Below are 19,372 nucleotides of genomic sequence, written 5' to 3' on the forward strand. Positions count from 1 at the left end.
CTCCCATTAGCACCACTGCCTGTCCCCCCACCCCACCCCCCTGCCGGCAGCAGCCACTGTGAATGCCAAGACCGCAGTCCTTGTAGACAGATTGAAATAGAACTTACCTGACCAGGGCATAAAGGATATCAGGTGATCATCTGCCAAAGGGAAAGCAGGGGAGGGGGTGGCAGAGGGCCAGGCAAGGGGTTGGCTCGGAGGCTCCTTCCAGGAGCAGGCTGAAGCCCCAGAGTCCTGAGGGCTTCCTCTGCAATTGTCAAGCCCACAGCTGCTGTTTCTGGCGGATGAACCAAGGTATAGCCAGGGCTGTCTGCAGAGGGCCCCACCCCGAATGCTCGGGAGCTCGGGGGTCCCTGAGCTCCAGAAGGCCTGACCCCACCCCCGCCACCGCCTCACCAAGAGGACCCGAGCCCACCAGCCAGAGCCCTGGCGCCTCTGCCTGCCTCCCCGGCTGCCGCGCCTCCGCTGCGAGGGCCCCGCTCTGGAAGGGGAGAGGGTGAGGGGCAGACTCGCTCACACACACAGACAATAACTGCCATGGAAACTAACCAACAGAAAGAAGATTTAGGGAGCCGGACTCCTCTGCTAGATGGAAGAGAATGGAAGGAAGAGGGAAAGGGAAGGGCGTTTATGCGAGGGGCAAAATCACAGGTTTCCTCCCTCTGGCGTGGGGGTGCGCTGGGCAAAAGGCAGAGGGGTGGGGTGACCTTTTCGTGCTAGAGTCCCAAAGAGCCACCCCATACCTTTGCCTTTGCGTTCTCAGATGGGGCGGCAGTGTTCAGAGAGGGCGAGCACCTCTCTCAGAAACGCTCAGCGCTGCTGGCCAAGCTAGACGGGTTCTACCAGGTCAGGCGGAACCTTTCAGGACAGTTTGGATCACTTTGCTTGGAGAGGTGGCCCACGGAAGTTTCTTAGATGAAAAGCCTAGTGTTTCAAGGGATAACAAAACGCAGCAGCGTTTAGCCTGGCAGCCTCTGTCCATGAAGTTAGAGCAGCGTCTGGTGTGGAGGGAAAGCAGGCGAGGGCTCACGGAGACGCGGTCTGGGTGCTTCTCCTTTCTAGGACTTTGAGTTCTGTTTGGGGGCATTGTCTTTCAGGAGGGGAAAAAAAAAAACTTTTTTTTTTTTTTTTTTAGGAAAATAAGATCTCAACGAGGGGAACATTTTTGTACTCTCTGAGAAGGTACTGTTGGGGTAAGAATGTGAATTGAAGGGCGCCTGGGTGGCTCAGTTGGTTAATCGTCTGCCTTCGGCTCGGGTGATGATCTCAGGGTCCTGGGATCGAGTCTCGAGTGGAGCCCCGCATCAGGCTCCACACTCAGCGGGGAGTCTGCTTCTCCCTCTGTCCCCCACCCCCACTTGTGATTGCTCTCAAATACATACATACATACATAAAATCTTTAAAAAATGTAGACGGAACACGAGACATCCACTCCCAACTGTTTAGCTGTGAGACCCTGGGCAAGTTCCTCATGTATACAATGAGACCAGAGGGGTTATGGAGAAGATTCAATGCGGGGAGTGTGTCACGGACTTGGAACAGCGCCTGGCCGTGTGTGTCTGCCATTGTTGTCGCTACTGTCATCAGGCTTTGGGTCCCATTACCACAGCTCTAGCACTGAGAGGGTAACATGAATCTGTCTCATGGGTTCATTGTGCGCTCAGATTCGGTGGGGTGGCTGCAGGGCTCTAAACATTTGGTAAAAACCATCCAACAATGGATTTTATTGTATGTAAGTGACACCCCGATGTTCACGTGTGTTTATGTGACCGGGTACATCAGCGTGAGCCTTTCAACGTAGGGAACAGTCACTCCGTCCTGACTCCCTGGCCCTCTCCCCATAAAGAGAACGCAGAGAGTGAGTGCGAGAAGTTCGAGACTGGGGGAGGGGGGTGTCAGCTGCCAAGGGAGGAGGGGCTTGTACCTCAGCCCTATAGATGTTGTCCGTAATGGGCCACCTATGGAGATGAGATATTCTGGAGGTTTCCTGAGGCTTGAACATCAGTCTCTCATCTGCAGAGGCAACACCTGGGTGATTGAGCTGCCTTTAGTAACTCGGCTCCTCATTCCATCACCTGGCATAAGGGGGCGAACGGCACTCCGGTTTGCTTTTTTCTTTTTTTTAAGATTTTATTTATTTATTTGACAGACAGAGATCACAAGTAGGCAGAGAGGCAGGCAGAGAGAGAGAGACAGGGAAACAGGCTCCCTGCTGAGCAGAGAGCCCCATGCGGGGCTCGATCCCAGGACTCTGGGATCATGACCTGAGCCGAAGGCAGAGGCTTTAAACCACTGAGCCACCCAGGCGCCCCTCTGGTTTGCTTTTCAACATCTGTTCCAGGAGCCATTTCTTTGCCATGGCCTCGCTGCCAGAGCTATCTGTCCCTTTGTCTCCCAGACTCCCCTCAGAGCTGTACTTTGGCCCCTGAACAGGGTGACATGGTGACCATGGGCTGCAAGCTGTCACACATTGGCCTGGGGAGACAGCTGTCCATTAGGACAGCCGAAAATGAACTATGCGCCACATTAAAAATGCTTGAGAGATTGCTACAGCCCAATTAAAGAGAAGGTGTGAGTGTGTGTAAAACGACTGGAGGGGGTGGAAAGTAGAATATAATTAAGAATCAAGTGAAACTGATCCCTGGGGACAGATTACAGACCACAAGCAAACAGCTTGCCTAAATGAGAGCTGCCTGGTGATGCTGGAGACTGGCCCCACGCCGCCTAACGGCTCCAAGCCAAAGGGAAGCTTGCTGATCCCTGTTTGCCTTGTGGGTCGATGTCTCTAAATAAATAAATTCCATAATCCATAATGTGAGAATAATTTGAACCTCAGTTGGTCCGTTCTAGGCAAATATTTGGAGGGGCTGGCTCTCCTTTCTTCTCTGTTTTGTTCGGTGTTCCAAGACTGAGAGACAGGTGTGAAGATGGTGATGGATGAAGATGTTTCAAATGTGAAATCCGTTCGGGAAAATTCCCCTCATCTCTCCAGGGCCACTCACGTCCAGAGGCAGGGAAGAGAAGGGGAGGAGGTGAGATCATGACAGCAAAGGTAGTCATTAAGATGACGGCCACCCTAAATGACAGTTCTGAATGTGAAATCCTGGAGACAAGGAGGTCTGACATGCAGCCTGGAACGTTTCCAGTGATGAAAACGACGCTTTTGGCAGTGGTCTGATATTAGGTGATGAAGTAAAGAAAGCATGTTCCAGTTGAAATTAGCAGGCTGGGGTCCAGGTTAAAAAGCAAACAAAGGAAAGCAGCCTAGAGTCAGCTGGGGTCCTGGGATACAGATAAGTCACAAAGCTGGATTTATCTGCAGGTGTCAGGATTGATCAGCCCAGGGTCTGTTTCCATCTATTTCCAAGGCTCTTCTCAGCCACCACCATTATCACTCCCTGCCAAAAAGAAAAAAAAAAGGCCCCAGCAGAAATATGAAAAAGGGGCTGGATCTGAAATTCTGCCTAATTTAAGCTCTGCTCACAAAGAAGGCCAGAGAGCACAGGGAGGGGTGGAAATCAAGTAAGTAAATGTCAGCCCTGCAGTTGGGTAGAAGCCATTAGCCAGGCAGAGCATCCAATTAGAAAGCATTGAATTAGAGCAGTAAGAGAGGGGCCTGACATCAGAGGGCACGGCGGGGAGGGCCAGTCAAAGTGGGCAGGAGGGAGCACAAGGCGAGGCAGGCAGTCGGGAGAGGATTACCGTAAGATGTACAAACGGCCAGAGCAGATGCCTTCCAAATGACAGAGCCCCCAGTCCAGACAGCCTTCATAAAACGCCCACATGATGCCTTTGTCCTCCCCCAAATCCTGTCTCAGGGAACTCAGCCATCCTATGGGCTATTTTGGAAAAGATTTCTCCCTTCTGCCTGAACCCAGAGACAAAAGTGGGTAGTTTTCAGCCACTCCAGGGTTCACACGATAGACAAAGGAGGGGAGCAAATCCCTTGGCAAATAGTGCCAGGGGGATTTCATTTTTCCACTTTTCAGTCCAAACCTGCTCAAACAGATGCGGAAATACGTCTGTCTGCCTGCGTACACAAGAGAACTCCATTCTTGGGGAGATGTTCTCATTCAATGTTGCAATTATTTAATTTTGTAACAGGTCTGTTGATGTGGAGTCTTTTGTCCCCCCTTTTTATAAACTCATGTTCCCTTGTCCAGAGAAGGAAAAGATGAACATTTCCCCTCTTTCTCCTAAATTGGAAGATTTCAAATTAAGTCTCTTAAAAAGCCACATATGCCAGGGAGGCCCATGTGTCACGGATTGCAGGATTTAAGCGGGGCGGGGGGGGGGGGGGTTTGAGGATCCACTCTGCAAATGGAAAGAGAAAGTAGCTTTGATTTAAGGACAATCAAGTCTCTCTCTCTCTCTCTCTTTTTTTTTTTTCTCACTTAACGCATATCTCCTGGGCACTTCCTGAGCACAAAGCATGAGACGGCACAGCAGGTATGGTCTGTGTGCTTGGGAAGCTTTCAGGCTCCAGAGGGGATAAAACACAGGACATCGACCCCCAGAGTGGAAGGAGACATGTGCTGAGTGACATACGACCAGCCTGCTTTTTGGAGGTGGAGAGGAAGAAGAAATCATAATTACCTGAGAATACCAGAGAACATCGTGTTGGGTTTTTGTTGTTGTTGTTGTTGTTGTTTTGTTTTGTTTTTTAAGATTTTATTTATTTGCGGGGCACCTGGATGGTTCAGATATTTAAGTGTCTGACTCTGGCTCAGGTCATGATCTCTGGGTCCTGGGTTCGAGCCCCATGTCGGGCTGCCAGTTTGACAGGGAGTCTGCTTCTCTCTCTCCCTCCGCTTCTCCTCCTGCTTGTGCTCACTCTGTCTCTGTCTCTCTCTTAAATGAATACATAAAATCTTTAAAAAAAAACAATATTTTATTTATTTGAGAGAGAGCGAGAGTATGAGTGCAGAAAGGGGCAGAGGAAGAGGGAGAAGCAGACTTCCTGCTGAACAGGAAGCCCTACTCGGGGCTCCATCCCAGGACCTTGGAATCATGATCTGAGCCGAAGGCAGGTGCTTAAGTGACTGAGCCACCAGGTGCCCCCAGAGAACACCTTGTAAAGAGAGGTAGGCTCTGAACCAGGTCTTCAAAGGTGTGTCAGGTTTTGGTAACTTAGAGCAGAGGGCGTTTAAGCAGAGACAAAGCATCCATGTTTTCAGACTATGGGTTTGTCAGATAAAATATAGGACACCTGGTTAAATTTGAATATTTAGGATATACTTATACTAACAAAAATTTGTCATTAACCAGAAATTCTAATTTAACTAAGGTCATCTTGTATTTTTATTTACTGAATCTGGTAATCTTATGATAGGAGCAAATGGTCACTGTCATACATCAAGTCCCTACAATATTCCACGTGCTTAAATGTGTTGTTTGTAACCCACTGCAATGACCTCTACAAAGGCAGTACCCATTTTACAGGTGAAGAAACTGAGGCTTTATTATTTTTTTTCTTAAAGATTTTATTTATTTATTTGACAGACAGAGATCACAAGTAGGCAGAGAGGCAGACAGATAGAGAGAGGAGGAAGCAGGCTCCCTGCAGAGCACAGAGCCTGATGTGGGGCTCGATCCCAGGACACTGGGACCATGACCTGAGCCGAAGGCAGAGGCTTTAACCCACTGAGCCACCCAGGTGCCCCGAAACTGAGGCTTTAGAGGGTTTAAGCAATGTGGGACTCTGGTCAAGCAGTTAACGAGCACTGAAACAGGGCTTCGCCCTCAGCCTGACTGACTCCTAAGATGCCTCGGGAGTGCTGAAAGGCCAGGAGAGGGGAGGCTGGATGAGCCAGAGCCAGGTTGCGCTTGACTGCCAGGCTACAGAGCTGAGCTGCTCAAAAGGCAAGAGAGACTCCCTGAAGGATTTTGAGAAAGGGAGTGAAATGATCAGAGCAGTGTTTGGAATCTTAATCTGGCAACAGACTGTAAAATGGGTTTGGTCCAGGTAATGAGCTGAGAAAGAAGGACACCATGAAGGCTTCCTTTTTTTAAAATAATTTTTTTTATTTTATTATTATTATTTTTTAAAGATTTTATTTATTCATTTGACAGACAGAGATCACAAGTAGGCAGAGAGGCAGGCAGAGAGGCAGGCAGAGAGAGAGGGGGAAGCAGGCTCCCCGCTGAGCAGAGAGCCTGATGCGGGGCTCGATCCCAGGACCCTGGGATCACGACCTGAGCCGAAGGCAGAGTCTTTAACCACTGAGCCACCCAGGCGCCCCTAAAATAAATTTTTTTAAATTATTTTATTTATTTGACAGACAGAGATCACAAGTAGAGAGTGGCAGGCAGAGAGAGATGGGGAAACAGGCTCCTGGCTGAGCAGGGAGCCTGATGTGGGGTTCAATCCCAGGACCTCGATCCCAGGACCCTGGGATCATGACCTGAGCTGAAGGCAGAGGCTTTAACCCACTGAGCCACCCAGGCGCCCCTGAAGGCTTCCTTTTTGCAGTGGTATATGAAGCCCCTGCTAGGCACCAAGGGCATCCTGATGAAAAGGAACAGCATAGTCTTTGTCTTCTAACCTAATAGACTGACAAGCAGCTGATTTCATTACAGGATGATGAGCTCCATGAGCAAGGAACTTGGCCTGCTTTGAACTGAGCAAATAGCATCTCAGCGAGTAGATGAAGACCTGAACTAGAGTCACGGAAACGGGAATGTATGTTGCTTTTGTAAACCAAGATTTTCCCATATATTCAGGACATGACCAAGTGGTTTAATTCTTTTTAAACGTTTTTTTAAATTTATTTTTATTTTTTAAGTAAGACCTAAGCTAATGTCAGGAGTCAGGTGCTTTTTTTTTTTTTTTAAAGATTTTATTTATTTATTTGATGGACAGAACACAAGTAGGCAGAGAGGCAGGCAGAGGGAGAGGAGGAAGCAGGCTCCCCGCTGGGCAGAGAGACCAACTCAGGGCTCGATCCCAGGACCCTGGGATCACGACCTGAGTCAAAGGCAGAGGCCCAACCGACTGAGCCACCCAGGTGCCCCAAAAGTCAGGAGCTTAACCAACTAAGCCATCCAGGAGCCCCCTAATTCTTAATAATAAGGATAGTTGGAGAGGGAGAAACATAGATCACCGAAATCCAGCAGTCACTCCAAATTCCAATTACATAAGAATCTCATGCTTGCTTACTTGTGATCTGTCAGATAAATAAATAAAATCTTAAAAAAAAAAAAAGAATCTCATGCTTGGGGCACCTGAGTGGCTCAGTAGGTTAAGCCTCTGCCTTCAGCTTGAGACATGATCTCAGGGTCCTGGGATGGAGCCCCGCAGTGGGCTCTCTGCTCAGCGGGGAGCCTGCTTCCTCCTCTCTCTCTGCCTGCCTCTCTGCCTGCTTGTGATCTCTATTTGTCAAATAAATAAATAAAATCTTAAAAAAACAGAACAAAACAAAACCAGAATCTCAGGCTCCAGCTTCCGTTATGGGCTGTGGATGTCTTTGTGTCCATTCAAGCAGAAAAGCGTAATGCCTAAGAGTGAAAGCTTTGACGATCTAAATATAAGAGCTACAACCATAAAACTCCTAGAAGAAAACAGAGGCATAAATCTTCATGACCTTGGATTAGGCAATGTTTTTTCAGCTTTACTGAAATACAATTGACATATATGTAAGTTTCAGGTGTATCAGTGATGATAGGATAGGTACATGTCCATATTGCCGAATGATTACCACAGTAAGGTTAGTTAACACCTCGCATCACCTCACATCATTACCATTTTTTTGGTGGTGACAACATTTAACATATATTCTCTTAGCAACTTTCAAGTATACAACACAGTACTGTTAACTAGAGTTAGGTGATGGTTTCTTAGCTAGGACACCAGAAACAGGAGCCACAAGAGAAAAAAATCTTTTGTATCAGCACTTCACTTCTTTTCTTTTCTTTTTGCCTAATAATATTCCATTGTACGGATATGACACATCTTTTTACCTATTCATCAGTTGATAGACAGGGTTTCTTTGTGAGGGTCGGCGATGAAAATGTTCTAAAAGGGACTGCGGTGAGAGTTGCACAGCTCTGTTTGGTAAAAGCCACTGAATCGTACACTTTAAATAGTTGAATTGTATGGTATGTTAATTATATCTCTAAAGTTTTGGGGGTTTTTTGGTTATTTACTTATTTTTTTTTTAAGATTTTATTTATTTATTTGAGAGAGAGACAGTGAGAGAGAGCATGAGCGAGGAGAAGGTCAGAGGGAGAAGCAGACTCCCCATGGAGCTGGGAGCCCGATGTGGGACTCGATCCCGGGACCCGGGGATCATGACCTGAGCCGAAGGCAGTCGTCCAACCAACTGAGCCACCCAGGCGTCCCATGTTATTTACTTATTTTTAAGAATTATTTACTTCGGGGCACCTGGGTGGCTCAGTGGGTTAAAACCTCTGCCTCCGGCTCAGGTCATGATCTCAGGGTCCTGGGATCTAGCCCTGCATGGGGCTCTGCTCAGCGGGGAGCCTGCTTCCTCCTCTCTCTCTCTGCCTGCCTCTCTGCCTACTTGTGATTTCTGTCAAATAAATAAATAAAATCTTAAAAAAAAAAGGAATTACTTACTTCACGAGCACCTGGGTGGCTCAGTCGTTAAGTGGCTGCCTTCGACTCAGGTCATGATCCCAGGGTCCTGGGATGGAGCCCCACATCGGGCTCCCTGATCAGCGGGAAGCCTGCTTCTCCCTCTCCCGCTCCCCCTGCTTCTGTTCCTTCTCTGGCTGTATCTCTCTCTGTCAAATAAATAAATAAAATCTTAAAAAAAATCATTAAAAAAAAGGAATTATTTCCTTCAGAGAGAGACAAAGCCGGCACACAAACCCATGTCGGGGGAGGGGAGGGTGTTGCGGCAGGAGAGAAGAGAATCTTAGAGAGACTGCCCAAAACCTGTTGCAGGGCTTCATCCCATGACCCTGAGATCATGGCCTGAGATGAAATCGAGTCGGTCATTTAACCAACTGAGCCACCCAGTTGCCCCTTTTTTTGTTTGTTTTTTTCTAAGAGCAAAGCGGTCAGCATCATGTAGATATGGGTTTCTATCCCGGTTCTCTGCTTGATCTTTTTTTTTTTAAGATTGTATTTATTTATTAGAGCTAGAGAGAGCACAAGCAGGTGGAGGGACAGGCAGAGGGAGAGGGAGAAGCAGGGAGCCCACCATGGGACTTGATCCCAGGACCCTGGAATCATGACCTGAGCCAAAGGCAGATGCTTAACTGACTGAGCCACCCAGGCGCCCTCTCCACTTGATCTTGAATAAATCAACTTTCTGGGTCTTCATTTTCCCTGATCTGTAATATCAGGATTCTTATAGTCCCTATTTCCCAGCACTGCTGAGAGAAGTAAATGAAATAATGCCTATAAAAACACTTAGCCCAGCTCCACGCATAAGATAAGCTTATAATTAAGGTTACCTATGCTGCTAAGTTTGGGTGAGTACCAACTTTTTGTGTGACCACAGACCCCACTTACTTCTAGCACCTTAATTTACACAGAAGTATACTCTGGAAACTTCCTGGGCCTGTGTATACATTTAAGGAAGTTCCAACTGTGTCATTCCTTATAGCATTTCAGAACGAGGAAGTATATTTATTAATTGTTAAAACTCAATCCTCAAAACAAACAAACAAACAGAAGACACCCATGGTTTAACTTTGGTGAAAAGTTTCACAGCAGCGGTGCCTGGGTGGCTCAGTCGTTAGGCGTCTGCCTTTGGCTCAGGTCATGATCCTGGGAGAGAGCCCCTCATTGGGCTCCCTGTTTGGTGGGAAGACTGCTTCTCCCTCTCCCCCTGCTTGTGTTCCCCCTCTCTCTGTCTCTTTCTCTGTCAAGTAAATTAATAAAATCTTATTTAAAAAAAAAGTTTCATAGCAAACTCAGCACGGGGCATTTAGGTCAACCTCACATCCTTGGAGTGGAATTCAATGAAGATATCATTGGTAAGTATGTGATTGATTAAAAGAGGGTATCGGGACGCCTGGGTGGCTCAGTTGGTTGGGCAGCTGCCTTCGGCTCAGGTCATGATCCCGGCGTCCTGGGATCGAGTCCCGCATCCGGCTCCTTGCTCATCGGGGAGCCTGCTTCTCCCTCTGCCTCTGCCTGCCATTCTGTCTGCCTGTGCTTGCTCTCTCTCCCTCTCTCTCTCTGATAAATAAATAAAATCTTTAAAAAAAAAAAAATAAAAATAAAAGAGGGTATCACCAGGCCAAGAACAGCAAGGAAAAGTTCTCCCACGGTTTCTTCAGCCTCCATACATGTTTATTTTTCCATCATTTAAAGGTGAACTTAATTAAGCATTTGTACTTCTACGTGCCAGGTATGCTGTGAAAACATAATTGCTTATGAACATATGAGAAGATTGGAAAATAATGTAAAAAAGCATGGAGCAAAAAAAGAAAACATTTAGAGGAACAGCTTTAACAGTTTAAATTTCTCCTAATCCGCTTATCTGACTTCAATGGGGAAAGGCTTACAAGTGTAGAGCGGACAGCCAGCCAAAGGGATCTCCACTGGGGCCAAGCAACACGGCTTGTATTAAGAAGAAATGCTGCTTTTTGAATACCAGCTAGGTACAAAGATTTTTCATATATTACCTACTGCACAAAACCTGTGCAGGGGTGGGCGGTGAGGATTATTTTAACTCCCATTTTATAGATGAGAAAACGGAAGCCCAGAGTGAGTTTCCCAAGATCTTAGAGGTAGGAGGTGGTCCCACCAGAACCCCAGACCCATGAGTCTGATGCCGTACGGAAGCTACTTCGCCTTCTGCCACAGATCACTGGGGCCTCTCTTAGACCTGGCCTGGTTCTCCAGTGAAGATGAATCTTAAAGCCACACCCCTCCTCTTCTCTGAGCTAGATCATTTGAAAAGTTTTAACTTTCCCCACAGGGCCCTTCCCCTAAGCCTAGGCTCCTCCCGTGCCTCTGTTCCTCCCCCATAGAATCCGATGCCATTGGTCTGGGGTACAGCCCGGGGTCAGTGAGCATTTAAAAGATCCCCAAGTGGGGCGCCTGGGTGGCTCAATTGGTTGAGCATCTGACTCTTGGTTTGGGCTCTGGTCATGATCTGGGGGCCCCGGGGTTGAGCCCCGCATCAGGCTCTGCGCTCAGCATGGAGTCTGCTTCTCCCTCTCCCTCTGCTCCTCTCCACCCCAACTCCCTCTTCTCCTAAGTTAAAAAAAAAAGAAAGTCCCCAAGTGATTCTAATGGGCAGCCAGATTAAGGACCACTGGATCAAGGGAATCTGTGTGGTAAGGATTCTGAGCCTTCAGTCCAAACTGGCATCGTGAAGGGCTCCAAGGAGATGTCCCATCTCCACTTGCGTGGCCAGATCAGATTTGCCCAGAAGCTGCTGGGCCTTTAAGATAAAGAAGAAAAATACTTCCCTGCCAGGCCTGAAGGCAGCCCCGCCAAGACTTTTGCACAGCCGGCTCCTGTTAGATAAGAAGCCCGAAGCCCGGGCTCTCCGCCAGCAATCCCGGGGTCAGGCAGTTGCTTCGCCAGTTCAATAGTTGCGTGAACAAAATGCATCATTGCAGCAGTTTGTGGAATTCGAGGCTGGGAAATCCGGCTCCCCTCCCACACCTGCCCCGTGGCCTGGACAGCGAAGACAGCTGGTTGAGCAGCCTATCTCTCTCATCTGGCGTCTCTCCAATGCTCTAAGAGCAAGGGATGTCTTGGCCCCCAAACAGGCTGGCAGGATCTGTGTCATTTCAGAAAACACAGGAGAAAGACATCCAAGGAGAATGACAAGAAGGCGATCAGGAGCTGGAGGAGTCAGAAGTCCACGTGGCTTTTCTGTGGGGTTTCTCTGTTGTTGGCAGAACCCACAAAGACACGCTGCTCATCTCAGGGACTGTGCAAGAGAAAAGCAGAATGTTAACTGTCAACTCACATTGGTTGAAGGGTAAGATTCACCCTCCCCTTGTCCCTTTCAGGACCCACCTGCATATGAACACCCAGTTTAATCTCAAAATCGTTTACCCAGAAACCTCAGCGAAACCATGGGCTTGACATCTGCTGCGACCGAGCTTCAGGCCCTTGTTTCGAGCCTCTTGACCTACATTTTCTTTCCGGTCCTTATTAGAATTGTGTTCCCACTAACATTCCCAGGATCCTTTCTCTCTGTCAGCACCGGCTAGGCACTGAGGGTTCTTTGGGGATCCAGATGGGGCTCTGGTGCTCTGAGTTCACCATCTAGTTGAGAGCTACACATATGTCCCTTACCAGGGGCTGAGTCTGACTAGGCTAAGAGATTTAATAATAATAATGCACCTCCAATCAATTCTTTTTTATTTTATTTATTTATTTGACAGACAGAGATCATAAGCTGGCAGAGAGAACAGGCAAGGGCTGGGGGCGGGGGGGGAAGTAGGCTCCCTGCTGAGCAGAGAGCCCAATGCGGGGCTCGATCCCAGGACCCTGAGATCATGACCTGAGCCGAAGGCAGAGGCTCAAACCACTGAGCCACCCAGGCACCCCATCCCCAATCAATTCTAATAAGTCTGGTGAGAGGGTTTCTCCAGGTTTGTTGGTAACCTCCTTGGGAGCTTCTCTGGCGAAATCTGAAATTACATCCCCCTCTGTCCCCCCACGCCCACCCCCCCCATCCCCACCCCACACTCAGAAGGCAGGGAGAGACCAAGAAAAAGCAGGCCACTCCAAGTTGGTAGGTGCAGCTTTAACAAGTAAAGGGAACTTACCCAGGAGGCTTGTCTTGGGCGGCGGCAAGATGAAAAGATCCCCGCAGCTGCCCCCCACATCCGAAATTTACAGGGAGAGAGGCCTTACCTGGGTTCAGGCGAGCATACTGTCCAGGTGTTCTCAACACCACATCACCATCTCAAGGCCACATCCTTGCGGCAGGCTCTGGGGGCGGAAAAGTCAAGGGGAACCCACATTCCGAGGACAGGGGAGAGGGTAAGGAGCCTCTGAGTCCCGGGGTCCAGGTCACCCATTAACAGACAGTCACATCTGCGCGATGACCTTCCCCAACTTTCCAACCTCCAGAAGACTACAGCCAGGAGATGCACATGCGGGAAGAACTGCTGGAGATAGTTGATCGTTGAAAGCAGAGCGAAAAACAAACAAAACCAAAGGCTTGGAAAACACACAAGTCTGGGGCCATTTCGTGCAGGGCAAGCTGTCTTACAGGCCTCTGTGGGCACCCCGATTTTCATACGGCAGTGAAATATGGCTGACGGTAACAACTATGACTTACTGCTAGATACCACCCCAGGTGCTCCAGGTACAGACGGCTCCCAGCCACCCCGTGCGACTCGAAGTTCCCCACTCTGCAGCTGGAGGACGGCCCCCCAGCCACGCAGCCTCACGGCACCCCCCAACCCCCGGCTGGCAGGTGCCAGGTCAGAATTTGAGCCCAGGTCGATCTCTCTTTCCACCTGTCCCCAAAGGGATGTTCATGGTTATAAACCAAAGACACATGGGAGTTGGCAGGGAGACCCTCATTTGGCAGAGGAGGAAACAAAAGGGAATGTCTCTTCAAATATGCACAACTATATTTATTAAGAGTCTTTGCTTAAAAAGGCAAAGAAGGGTGTTACATTTCAGGTAGATTTCCACCGTATATGGTCCCCGTAACACTGTCACGGGCTGGGTCCCTCGGGCACAGAGCCCAAGATAGGCACTTAGGGTCTATGACTTGTTAAAAGGAGTGTTCTTCAGGGGGTGCCTGGATGGCTCAGTCAGTGAAGCATCCACCTTTGGCTCAGGTCATGATCCTGGGGTCCTGGGATTGAGACCCTGCATCAGGCTCCATGCTTAGGAGGAATTCTGCCTCTCCCTCTGTTCCTCCCCCTGCTCCTGCTCTCTCTCTCAAATAAATAAGTAAAATCTTGAAAAAAAGAAAAAAGAAGTGTTCTTCAGAGGTTGCCTGGGTGGCTCAGTTGGTTGAGTGGCCAACTCCTGGTTTTGGCTTAGGTTGTGAACTCAGGGTTGTAGGATCAAGCCCTGCCCTGGGCTCTGGGCTTGGTGCCCAGTCTGCTTGTCCCTCTCCCTCTGCTCCTCCCCCCACCACTCACTTTCTCTCTCTCAAATAAATAAATAAAATCTTAAAAAAAAAAAGAAAAAGAAAAAGAAGAATCTCTCCCTACCTCCTCCTCTGCCCCTCCCCTTCTAAAAAGAAAAAAGAAGTGTTCTTCGGAAAGACCTGTAATGCTCTGAAGCAGGATAAAGGGAAAGAGCCACATGGAGCTTTGGTCCCAGGCAAAATGGAGTCCTGGCTGGATTCATGGTAGATGGGTGGGCAGGCAGGGTCCTCTGGATCGAAAATAACATTGCAGGGTTGCCTGGGTGACTCAGTCATTGAGTGTCTGCCCTCAGCTAGGGTCGTGATCCCAGGGTCCTGGGATGGAGCCCTACATCGGGCCTCCTGCTTGGCAGAAAGCCTGCTTTGCCTCTCCTGCTTCTCCTGCTTGTGTTCCTGCTCTCGCTGTCTCTCTCTCTCTCTCTCTCTGTCAAATAAATAAGTAAAATCTTAAAAATAAATACATAAATAACATTGCAGAGTTGTCCTCTCCCCATCTTGATGTCAAGGGGCTGCCCTTTCATTTATCTGTATCAGTTAGTCTCTGGCTGTGGGCTGCTCAAGGCGGGTATAAACTGAGCAGGAGAAGTGGGCCTTAGCCGCTGAGGATGACTCTCAGAAAGAGGAGTCCTCCACGAGCTTTTGCAGCCAACCCGCAAAGCAGGGCTGGGTACACTGGGCCAGGGAAAGAAATCTGGGCAGAGCGCCAAAACAGCGTCCGCAGACATACTCTGGACAAGGCGTAAGCCTCAGTCTGTGTCTTTGCTTTCCCCGCTGGATTGTCCGCTTTCGTGTCATCAGACCGCAGTTCCCAGCACAGGCCTGGGCGCCCGATAGGCTCTCTGTAAATATCAACAGAATGATTCACAGGAGGAAAATTGCCACTGCTTTCAAAGAAGCAAACTCTAATGGTCTGGAAAAAACTGCCAGCTAGATGAGGTATCACTGGGGTTAGGGCCACGCTGGAGCTCAAGAGAGACTCATTGAATACGGGGGCCATGAACTCCCCTCAGCAGCTGGGTTTGCTGAGAATGCAGGTCTTTTCATCGAAGCAATACGGCTTCCCCACTTTGGGAGAGCATATCCCATCAAAAAGAACCTTTTGATGGCTTCTCACAAGCAGGAGACATATGTGCTGTCACTGAGAATTAATTGTCGAAAGCCTAGCCTAAGGAAATGCCCAATTTTCTCCTTTTTGCTACCAGATTTGGTATAAGCAAGAAGTAGACTGGCAGATGATTGCTGATGTGTTCTCTACACCTCTCCAAATGGCCCACTTTTGCAAGCAACATCCCACCTTTAAATAAAGCTGCTAGCAAATGCAGAAAGCTGTCTATGTTCTCTTGCCAAGTTGCAGTATTGGAGTTATAAGTGAAATACAGGAAACCTCTAGAATCTGCAAGGCCGCCGCTACTCTGATAAGGAAAAATCCCTCAACCCCGGGGATCTCACATACTGGGATGTACTCTCGTTTTCCACGCTTGTCCAAAATGAAGAAGGATGTACAATGTTGTCTGACCTCTGAACACGGTTACAGGAACGGACACCAGATACAGTGGGGAAGTGGACTGGTTTCAAAACAAAACCCGGGAGATGGAAGTCATCACGTGAGACGGGGCTGTTAAAGGGCTATTTCACTAGGCCTCCATTAAAACCAAACAAAATAATGGTAAGTGTTAGTGGAACTTGGGGGGGGTGGGGTGAAAGTGACTTTGGGGCTAGAAAATGCATATGAGCTCCTCAGATCCCAGATGGACTCTGCTAGAACCATCCCAAGGTTGATGTCCACATACCCACCTGTTACAGTACCTACATGGACCCTTCCTGTTCTGGCACATTCTGGTGGGGTTCCCATGGGCGCAACGTGGAAAGTCAAGGGCTTATCCAGATTCAGTTCATCTGGGGTGGGATGCTGGCAAGGAAAGAAGAAAAGGACAGCCATTGTGACACAAAGCGGCATTTACATAGAGGGAGAACACTGGAGGTCTGGAAGCAGAATGTAAACTGTGGATGTATTTTGTTTGGCCCAGAGGTTTTTTTTTTTTTTTTATGTTTTTTACAAATTTTGAATCAGTTGCCAATTTGAAGAATTCAGAGATTTCGCCTAAACATCCAGAATTTTCGCTTTTCTGGAAGAATCTACCCACATTACTACGCACAGCGCGTCCTGGTTGGGCTGGGGAGCTACTGCCCCCTCTGGTGTACCGTGCGCCCTTCAAATCACTGGGCTCGCACCTCGTTTACACTAGCCCTGCATAGCCCTTGCGAGTGTGTGAGTTTGAGACCCCCGATGCTGTAAGCAAACACTGTGCATAATTGTTTGGTTCCTTTTTTTAAAAAGTGTAATAAAATGTACACAAAATTTACCATTTTAACCATTTTTCAGTGTACAGTTCTATGATGAAGCACACTCACACTACTGTGCCACCCCATCAGCACCGTCCATCTCCAGAATGCCCTTCATCCTGCAAAATGGGAACTCTGTCTCTCCACGCCCCCATTGGCAACCAGCATTCTACTTTCTGTCTCTCGGAATTGGCCTCTTCTAGGTCTCTCGTAGAAGGGTAGTCCTACAGCACGTGTCCTTTTATGACAGGCTCGCTTCACTTAGCACAATGTCTTCAAGACTCCCATGGCTTTGTTTCTGACTCAGAATTCTGGGGCTTAGTTTACGAACAAAACTGAGACCCCAAGAAAGCCCTACATTCCTATAAGCAGCAAGGGGCCCAGTTGGAATGGGAACCTAGATCCTCTCAGTCCCTGCTCAGGGCACTTTCCTCCATGTCACTCTTCTTTCTTCTCTTTCTCCTCCTTCTTCTTCTTTAAAGATTTTACTTATTTGAGAGAGAAAGAGAGAGCACAAGCAGGGAAAGCAGTGGAGGGAGAGGGCTCAGTCCCAGGACCCTGGGATCAGAACCCGAGCAGAAGGCAGCTACCTAACCCTGAGCTGCCCAGACGCCCCACGTTGCTCTGCTTAGCCCAGATTTCGACTCCCCAGCAGGGTAAGTAGGAAAGACGTGTTCTTCACAGCAGCAGAGTCATCCTTGTTCATAAGGGTCGTGAACCTGCCCTCCTCCTGGTTGGCCCCTTGGAGGGGTTACCCAACATCAGTCTCATGAAAGGGGAAAGAGGTGCCCTTGGATGAGGACGGTGATGGACATTAATAACATTTTCCCCTCCTAAGGGCCCAAACACAGTTGTAGCCAAAAAAAAAAAAAAAAAAAAAAAAAAAAAAGACAAACTCACTCTGTCCCCTCCACATACTTTTAGTGAATCCTTGAACTCCAAAGAGGATTTTAACAATGGCTCTCTAGGAAATTGTAGCTGTCACACCATTCTTATTGCCAGGAAATGAAGAGAGCCGCCCTCATTCATGTCTGAGTGTTTCTAGAATAACCCCCTTCTGGCTCTCCCGGGATTGATTCGCAAGGTTACATACCCCCACCCCCACCCCAACACACATGAGAATGTTTGCAGGAGCCATTATATTGCAGCGAATGTGGTCCCTGAAGGCTGAGAGGGAGCTTGCGGTAACCAGGCTAATGAGCACACACATGTCCTCCCTGCTGCCCCCCTGTACCCCCTCACCCCCCCATCTGCCCCTGCTCGGCACCCACCCACCTGCTTTGCCAGAACGCTCCAGAAGGACGCGGGAGCGGGCTGCCTACCCAGGCGGGCATGGGAGCCATGGGTGACAGCGGCGCTGGCATTCTGTTCCCTCTTAACAGGTTCATTCCTTCTTGAGCAGCTTGTTAAAAGTTAGAGGGGCTTCACACCAGCTAACTGGCTCCCATCTCATTTTCTGCCACGCTGGTTTCTACGGGAGTCTTTCTCCCGAAGCACGGGCTACGGTTGTTACGCACTTTCTCATTTTAGTCTTGAGATCATTTCTTGCTTCAGGCAAGAGTGAAGTTTAATTTTACTCCACGTCAGCCCCTTCCCATTACTCTAATCAACAAGGCTTTTCTTGGCTGGGGGCAGGGGTGGGCTTTGGGGAGAGAAGGAAAGAGGGAGGAAAAAAAAAGGCAAGAAAAGGCAACCTCCCCAACGTCAATAATCCTTTTCCTTGAGTGAAGAATAATCATCAGCTACTATAGATATGAATAATGTGGTCTAGCACTTCTTTATTTATGACTGTGGCAATGAAAATAACTTGGTACCTAACCAATTATTTTTAAGAGGTGGTAGCACAGTGTTTCTTTGAATGTTAAAAACCAGAAATAGAGCCTTTAAGAATTTCTCCCATCTGCCAGCCTGGATGTTGGCTGGGTAGAGATTTTAACAGCACACATGTGATAGGCTGGGCCTCCTCGCCCCCATGTAGAACATAGGCCCATGAAACCCAGCGCCCCTCTGTGACACGCAATTAGCTGAATTCCGCTTCGCCAGCCAGCGCTCCACCACTGAACCGTTGGGCAATCGGGGGAACCAGAGCCCCTGTCTGGGCGGCAGGTCCTCCCCGGAGGTAAGTAGTGACATTTACGGGAATGAGCGCTGTGCTGCTCTGGGAATGACAGCCTGTTACCAGGGTAAACACTGCATAATGAGGTTGATTGGGAATGCCTTTCAGCAGCGCCTTGCTCATTTCAGGAACTTCTCCTCACAGGGATGAAAAGGAGGCAAAATCTGGGGTATTGGTTTTGTGGTTTCGCATGTGTATTTGGGTTGGAATCCACTTAAAAATGAAGTGGGCTCATTCTGCATAGAGTGAAGCCGGAGCTTTGAGAAGAGATCCAGACATGATTAAGATACAGTCCCCAACCCAAGGAGCTCCAGGAGTTGTAGGGGAAGGCAGATGAGTAGTTAGAACTGGAAAAATACCAGAGCCCGATGGCTGGGAGTTTGCTCTGGACAAGAGGAGAATAAATCTCTATATGGATTCTCTTTCTATTACTGAGACTAGTGGGAGAGGGAGCCCTGCCTGGGAATTTGATTTGGCCCAAGGTAAGAAAATCTCAGTGTCATGGCTTCTGCCCGATCGGTATGGAGCCGGAGGTGGGGTGAGGGCGGGTAGGGGACTCTTTGGGAAGACCACTCAAATAGGCTCATTCTCTCCTGCCCACATTTTAGCTTCCTTGTTATGTCTGAGATTTCAGAAAAGTGTCTTCTGCAGCTCGTGTTATACTGTGAAGAATTAGGGCAGTGGAGGAAGTGGCCTCCTCTCCTCCGGCCCTCTGTTGAGGTCAGCTTGGTGACCTCACCTTGGCGGCCATTTCCTATGGAGGGCGCTGGTCTTGGGGTGGAGGGGACAGTCAGCCCCACTCCCCACACACACTTCCCCCACATGACCAGGGGAAGGGGAGCCTTGGAAGAGAGGC

The sequence above is a fragment of the Lutra lutra genome, chromosome 15 (genome assembly GCF_902655055.1).
Source record: "Lutra lutra chromosome 15, mLutLut1.2, whole genome shotgun sequence".
In the NCBI taxonomy this organism is placed as follows: Eukaryota; Metazoa; Chordata; class Mammalia; order Carnivora; family Mustelidae; genus Lutra; species Lutra lutra.